Raw genomic sequence first — 8757 nt, 5'->3', positions numbered from 1 at the left:
AACAATAATATACATCCGCACATTAAATATTGATACATGATACTTACTCCAAACATCCAGCATCATTGATCGACATGATGTAGTTGCAGAGGCCGGCAAGTATTTCACGTTGGTCCGTGGGAATGATAGTGATTGGGGCGGGACGTTTCTCTTCGACCACGTCAGATGGATTATCCAGGATCTCAAGATCAGAATTAGCTAAAGTTTCTTCATTGAGAGGTTGATGGTACATGGGACATCCTTTTAACTTATTAAGCTCTGAATCGAGCAAATTAATTGCTAATTTTTGTCGAAAATGTTTCATATCCTCCTACAAAAAAAATATGAAAACAATTTATAAGATATTTTGATAAAACATTATGAGATAATGTATAAAACTAAAATACCTGCGTAAACTGGTCTGACAGTCCATGTGGTGTCCAGTATTCCATATAATTTAGCATAAACAATCCACATGATACGCTATAATATTATAAAATAATGCTTCAGAATATCACACAGATGAATCTAAAAACAAACCATTGTAACAAGTGCTTACCCATCGGTTTGTATTGCCTCCTGAATTTGCTCTACAACCGTCCATTTTGTAACATTGAGATCAGGCCACTTATGAGCTTTGATAAACTCCGGACTATGCTCTACAAGTTTCAGCCATTTCTCGAGCCCTAGCAACTATTTTATATATGAGAAATGTTAAGGATGAAGTCAAACAAAATAAATGCTAAGATGAGAAAAGAAATAGATATTTACCGTAGTAGCAAGGTCATTGCGTTTGACATTCTCACCAAGTGAGTCCAATACTTGGATCTCTCGTTTTTTGGCGTTGGCAACTGCTAGATACCAATGGTAGCCCGGTATGTTAATCGGAATGAATAACTGGTGTAAATAAGATACAAGTCACAGTCACAATTAGATATAGTTATTAATAAATCATTAAACATATGAACTAAATAAAAACAATCCATAATTATATGCATGGATTACGAGACAAAAACTAACCATATCTTGTTGTAGATAACTATTAACATGACGCACGATGCGACGATATTTTGATGGGTCTATGTCTCTTTCCCCGTCTTCTTTTATCTGGCCCGATACAAATGTGCTAATAATGTGTACCTTTTCACCCGCCCTGTCTTGTAGATGGTCGTGAGCAAGCATGCAATATATGTAAGCATTTATCACCTGTAATGGGCATTTAGATTATATTTATATTTTATGATATTATATATTGTTCGTATTATTAATTACAAAGTTTGTGCAATTGGTCTTACACCGTCATGTAAGAACATATCAACTTTAATAAGGCATTCCAAATCGTCGGTTGATAACAAGGCATCTCCAATGTCTACGAACTAGGTATTCTTCGGGGCAGACTTGATTGATTCGATGACTGTAATATCCCTAGCGGTACAAACATAGTCTGTCGAATTCATAAAAATATGAGCGAACTTAACAATCAAAATGAGCAAAATTAGTTCAATACAAAAGGCAATATCACAAAAAAAAGATTGATAATAATATTAAAAAAATACCTTGTGGGATAACATGTAAATTAGCATCCTTTTTTGGTTTGTTATGAGATATAACCTCTTCGACATTATTATGTTGTGAATTTTCGTCCCCTTTCAGCGACATTGCATCTGAACCCTCAATGGATTCTTTCCGTGCATCTCCAAAGTCCATATCCATGTCTCCTATATTCTGAAAACCAAAAATATAAAAATAGACCTTTCATATTATCATCTATAATATACATAGAGAGGAAGGTTAGCTATATGCACCTCTTCTCGTGGTGTTTCAGTGCGGTCTGTCATCGTTACATCAGTGCGTATGTTGGAACCCATCACATTATAGCTATGCTGAAATATAAATAGTATTTTTTGCTGCATCATATAATGTGAAACTAACACAACTATTTTCTCTGTGATAAAAAATTCTTTTGATTATAATGCTGAAGGCAGGGGCGACTGGGCCGGCCCATTTGGAGGTAACGAGCTCCAGCCGCGTAGTGATAGGCCCGAAAAAAACCACATGTCTTAAAGAAACCTAGTGATAGGCTTGCGGAGCGACCTATTAAGTATCGAACTTATTTTGAAAAATTCAAAAAATACACACTAAACATTTTGTAATATACGTTGAACATTTCCTTGACCAATGATCTTTTTTCATTATAGCATGAACTTTTTTAATATACATGATTTTTTAAAAACATACGAATATATCCTCTGAACAAATTTTGAATACCCATTGAACATTATGTAATATAAGTTGAACAATTTTGTAATACACATTGAACATTTGTGTAATATACACTTAACAAATTTCAAAACAATGTGATTATAAATTCATTGAACAATTTCTAATAAATGTTTAACAGTTTTGTAATGGATGATGAACTTTTGTAAAAAACCATGAACATTTCCTTAATATACCGATGAACACTTGTGTAACATGCAATGAACTTTGTATATTATAATAAAAAGGAAACAATATAAATAAAGAATAAAACAGTATAGGAAAAGAAATATAAACATAAACAAAAAAAGATAAGAAAGAGAAAAAGGAAAATAAAAGAAATAGAAAGCAGAAGAAACAGGGAGGCAGGAGCGAAACAAGTATGGGCCGGCCCAAACAGGGCTGTTGCGAGGCGGCCCGGCACGACGGCCCACCTGGCACGCATGCCTCTCGGGGGGCAAAAGCACTGGAGCGACGCGGCAAGCCCTTTCCCCTCCCCCCGCCGCATTCTACCTACCCCCTCGCCCCTTTCCCCTTATCCACATCACTCTCTCCTCTCCTCTCAACTCACTCACTCAAACCATCTCACCCTTTCCCCTTCCCCTGCCGCATCGCCGCCCGCGTCGATGACCAGGCAGCCGCACTCTTTCGCCCACCGACCACCGCATCGATCTCCTGCATTGACGGACCTTGGTGCTGCGTGCTATGTGCTGCGCGACCGAGCGGGACGGACGGGGCGCGCTTCCTGGAGCACCTGCGAGTGGTCGATCCGGTCGGATCCGCGGCGGCGCTCCTCTCCGGCGATGTCTCAGGTGGATCTGAAGCGAGGCGTCCCGATCTGCAACGCCACAGCTCTGGTACGCCACTCCCCATACCTGACAACTCCATTAAACGCACGCTGCTCCGATCCGCCCCCTCCTGGTCTTCTTCGAATCTTTGCGTCCCTGATCTCGTTCCTCTTGTCTTTCTGTGTCGCGGCGCCGTCACCAAACCACACATGCACGGCGAGGACGACTACTGCTTCCCGACGCCGCGTCTGACGCATCCATGAGAGGCGCCTGATGGGGCTTGGTTGGGAGGCGCCTGATGATGTAGAAGGCAAGTGAACAAAGGCACTTGGTGGGACAGAAGTTGGGCTCAGGTGATGCGGCGGTCGGAGAGATGCTGTGGAGGAGTTGGCCGGCGACCCCTTTCCTTCTAGCTTCAACGAATCCGTGCATGCGTGACCTGTGCCGCCGGAGAAAGCGAAGAGGCAGCGTGTGTCCTCCCTTTGCCCTTCTCTTTCTGTCTTATAAGTACTATTGCTCTATCAAGGTTTGCGTGCTAGGTTTTCATCTTGGTTTAGAAATTGGACAGATTATTTGATTAGCAGATCGTTAGCGTAGATTAGACATCCATACGATCAAAGAAGTAGGTGCTTAATGGATGGGCGGATGCTGGCTTTAAATCGGCTCTCAGCTGATCACTAGATTTGATGTGATCTGGATTTGAGGAACTTGGCTCCCTTTTACATTCTGAAGATATATGCGTCTTGTTTTCGATGTGATCTCGATTCGAGGAACTTGGCTCCCTGTACAGATCATTTTGCTAATGGGTACCTCAACGAGAGTACAATGCACATGGTACACCAATGATAACGTCCCATACTGCTATCCAGTATTTATTTGTCATCTCAGTGCTAAATGGAATTTTTCTTTTAATTTATGTATCTATATTGTTGCCTCTAGCAACGCACGGGCATTTAGCTAGTGAACTTCCTAAATCAATTCGTACACGCGGCTTTGCCCTTTGGAAACTTGTTTAGTAGTACAAGACGTTAAGAGGCCGAGGGCATCTGTCACCCTCCATCTGAAATTTTTGTGACTAAAGTAACAGGCATTTCTTACTGATTATAGTTTTTGAGAAAAACCATATAGTTAATTCTCATTTTAAGTGTTTGCTGTTTTATCTTGAACATCTTTCTTTTAGAATGATTTGAGTCTTGTTGGTAGGCATTGTTCAATAGTCAACATAAATGCAACTTTGTATTTTGAATGATCAGTCTAACTTCTCCATTGAAACAAGCGACAGATCTTCAGTGAGCAAAGAGGGCAGTGGAAGGCAGGAACCCAACCCCAAGAGTTCCTTTGAACCCTTCAGCGTTAATACAATTATGCTTACACAGATCCTGAGAAGCAGGATGCTATAAATGTGTAAGTTAATTTGTCTGCAAAAATATCACTCTGACAAAACCTTAGGAGTAGAGAGACATTGGTCTAATATAGTTACACACAAGATTTTGATGTTGTGTTTGTTTGAAATGCAGATTCTTGGGCCACTTCCAGCCTCAACAAGGCAAACCTCCTCTTGTGGAAGTTGGACTGAGATCAGCATTACAATATTGGCCGCCAAGGAACTCTAAGTGACGAAACTGGAAGGTACTAATATAAACTCTTGTACTAACAACAGCATTGTTTGATAAGCTGTGTTGTGCCCCTTACTACCATTCTCATCAATTATAGATTCGTGATGGTCTGCAAGATATGCTTTATGAGCCAATATAAAGTTTAAATAGTTGTTTCACTTCGCAGCTACGAAGGTGGTTTAGAATATTTTTGTTATATTCTAGTAATAAAGAAGAATGCCCACAGCACAACTTATGCAGAGAGCAAGTGATTAATTGTTATTTATCCCGTCTTTCCTAATCGCTAATTCACTGGATTCTTAATGTGCAGACTGATGCAGAAGCAAAGCATTTCAAGAAAAATTTCCTCCAACTGAGGGCAAGAAGGGGCCTACACCACTGACAGCCATTGCCATGCAGAAACGGTGAGCCCAGTGCACGGTGTTCACTTTCCTAGGAGTGCTAGTAGCATCTGCAAATAGTGCCAGCTCAAAATAAGCACGTGCATCGTATTACTTGCTCTATCTTGAGAATGTAGATTCATTTGGTTGGGATATAGTTGGTATTGGAGTATTACATATCCATTGTGAATAATTTAGACTAATCCATCGAAGCATTCTGTCCTCATGCAATTTTTATTACATGAAATGACATAATATTATGACTCTGATGATATATATCTTCAGATGCTTTTTTTTATAAAAGAGAGCTTGCCTCTCCGATTTCATATAAAGAAATCATCCGTTCACAGACATTTCTTCAGAAGATAATTATATTTGTTTGTTTTCTGGCATGTTGAAACACTAAAAAAGTTATTAGTTTGTTCTTCTGGCTCAAATATATTTGTGAGATTTCATTAAAAAAATATTGCTTGGCTATGCAAATTTAGGCAGTGAACTATGGTCATAACTTAAAAAGTTAGGTGTATGCCACACTTGCGATGTCCAGAATAGACTGTTAGCCTATAATATCTGAAAGAACTGTTTGTATTCAGTTGCAGTCCACCTAATAGGACTGCTTGATTAGATCTACAATCAATTGTATTTGCTATGAGCTTTTTATAAGCTGGCACTATCTCCACTGTGTGTTCTTCATTTGGAATTTGATGGTATGCCTGACCAAACATGATCCTAATCTAATTATTTTACAAAAGAGAAGGATCCAGAAATTTGATGGTATGCTTTTTTTAAACTACTATTAAGGACAAATTTAATGTATTAATTATATCTAGTGGTGGAAGTTGGATGAGGGGCCCATTCTGAATAATTTTAGAGTATTCCATCGAAGCATTTTCACCTCAGTTTTTATTACATAGAAGGACTTAATATTATGACTGTCATGATATTAAGTTTTTCAGAAGTGTTTGTTTATTTGTTCGTTTTCTGCCATGTTCAGAATTGCATGCATGCTTTTATTGCTATAAAATGTGCTTTAGAAAATCATGTGTTCATAATTGCATGCATAATTTTGTAGGTGAACATACAGAAAATGCAAGATAAAACATACTTTTGATTGTATACCTCAACCTAACATGATCCTAATATAACAACTATTACACTTTTAGAGAAGATAAAGATCCAGAATTGTTCGTACCTAGAGGAACTCGCCTTCTTGATGCTGTTGTGATTTTCCTCCAGGTCTGCTGTTGTGATGGCCGAAGGAAGAGCAAGGAGGGGGAGGAGGGATGGCAGAGGAGGTTAACATCTATAGGTAGGCCATGCGGAGAATAACTAGGTAGCAGATCATGGCTGAATATAATTGTACCATTTATACCATTGTTTTCTACCATATATACCATTGTTGATGGTGCAGATATATTTCCTTTTTCCATCAAATGCACACCTGTTAATAAATTAGAAAAGATGTAAAAATCAGAACTTACTAAAGAATTAAATTATTGTATCTATTCTTTATCCCAGTATCAGATAATATATTCCCAATTCCATTATTTCAGCCCACTTATTTTGTGAATACAACAGAAAAGGAAATAAAAGAAACTTCCTTTTCCTACTCCCCGTGGTTGTCTGTATGTACAAGCATTATCTCTTTATTAGGAAAATCATATCTCTAGATTTAATACAATCTTATTTCTCTATCCCAGACAAATGAAATATTTAATTTACTAACTCATATTAATGTATACACCGAAGGATTGCAACAGAGTACGTCTGCTAATAAATCAGAGAAGATGTAAAAGATCCAAACTTGCTTAAAACAATTTTTTTCTTTACTATTTCTTTAAGTTACTGAATAGTTTTTATGAGGTATAAAATTTTCGCATATAAAAATACAATAGTTACAATATGCGATTTGTCTATTAAAATATTAAATTGGTAACGGTGAAATTATAATAAATTTTTTGTTCACTTATTTCTCACTGAAAAATAATGCTTTGGCCTTTTATGTCACTTGTTTGGTTGACTGTATATTAACTCATTGTAGTTATCTTTTGATATGTTGATTGGCAGCTTTTATTATGAAGCTAAGCTTCTAGACACACATCTGATCTGGTAGTTATTTGTATGAGTTGACAAGACATTCGACATGAAGCTATTAGAATACACATCGTTCGACTGGTATGACATATTTTCTTCTGTCTTGAACTCGTCGTGCTCCTGGTAACATGGGATTTCCTTGCTACTAATGTATCGTATTGCATATGTCTGTTTTCAGTGTAAATGTGTTCTTTGATCAACCAAACCTTGGTGAATGTACAATCAGGGGGGGCCTTGATGCCTTCTCATGTAAGAGTAAGATCCACAAAATTTTGATAACTTGAGTCCATTACATCATGACAATAGGGTCAAGCTCCACTTTAATTTGCAGGCAAAGCATGCAGGAAATGATTGTTGGCTTTCAATAAGCTTTGAATATGAGGTACATACTTTCCATCAGCCTATGATTTACGACAACTGCTTTTCTTTTAGCGCTGATGTTGATAAGTAGGCATTGACGTGTTAGTTATATATAGTTCGTATTGCCAAATATGTAGTTCATGACTTGTTCTCATTGACGTGATATTTCGAGTTCCAGTTGACATATCTTGGATACAGTTATACGAAACGAGGAATTATAGGGTGCGTCGCAAAACAAATGTTCAATATATCCAAAACAACAAAACAACAAAAAGTAACATGCAACAAACCTGCTCCTGACCGCACGGGTATTAAAGTACAAAATATACATAGAAGCCAAAATATATAGATATAAACAAAACAAGCAGACAACGTTGAAGCGAATACGAAGCTAGAGGGTGCCATCAAACCGTTTATTCCCTACATATATATAATCCAATACATTATTCATATTGCCAAAAGGATAATTCTCAATTTGATACCTAACAAAGTTCTATTAGCTTATTATATTTGCGACATTTGAATATGCATCAGTCCATAGTCATTCGTCCAAAAACCTCAAGGACGCTGTAATTTCAGCTGGGATGTTTCCAGCTGCTTCATTGCCTTTGATCATCAGCATCTGGACCAGCAAGTGCTTTTCTGAGCTGTATTGAATCCTGAAAAACATAAATAGAAATTTAATAAATTGCTGAAAATGAATTGCACAACAGACCTACGTGATAGGAAGAACATAAATTTATAATTAACAAAGCTATGGAAGACAGAAACTTGTTATATATGCACGTACCGAAGTCCTGGACATGTTATGCCCGAGAGTATCATCTTGGTGAGCCATCTCCTGTAGGACTTTGAATCCAGAGTCCAGGCTGTGACCAAAGAAATCCATATGTTAGAACCTATATCAGTGTGGCTATAATATGCATGACCAATTTAAACTATTACCGCGGGGCTGTAATATAGGTATGATCTTGTGGCCAATCCACGAGTTGGGGATTCAAACCAGGCCTCCCCTGTTGCAATACACTGCCAAATTCTTGCAAAACTATCAGGGCTTCCTTCTTAAGTTCCTTGTCATGAAAGTCCTCTGAGCCTAGGAATGACTCATTGGAATGATCAATCAGGAGAGTCCTCCTATTTTCAATATTAGCTGCAAGGAGGCCGTAGGAGGAATCCACCAAATACAACGGCAATAGGTACTGCAATAGGTATACAAAGTTAATGGTGAACAGGTAGTATACACACCAATTTTTTAGAATGAAAATCCTTACAATGGACGGG

General features: G+C 38.0%; 1 long non-coding RNA gene across 1 annotated transcript; it reads left to right on the top strand.

The window, feature by feature from the left end:
* The first annotated feature begins 5975 nt into the window (after positions 1-5975).
* Positions 5976-7750, top strand: LOC123494306 (uncharacterized). The gene is made up of 2 exons (XR_006664930.2): positions 5976-6331; positions 7090-7750. It is a non-coding gene; the product is annotated as an uncharacterized lncRNA (long non-coding RNA).
* The last annotated feature ends 1007 nt before the right edge of the window (positions 7751-8757 follow it).

Source organism: Aegilops tauschii, chromosome 6 (genome assembly GCF_002575655.3).
Source record: "Aegilops tauschii subsp. strangulata cultivar AL8/78 chromosome 6, Aet v6.0, whole genome shotgun sequence".
NCBI lineage: Eukaryota > Viridiplantae > Streptophyta > Magnoliopsida > Poales > Poaceae > Aegilops > Aegilops tauschii.
Note: the sequence above shows the minus strand (reverse complement) of the source record. Positions and strands in the feature narration are given on the sequence as shown.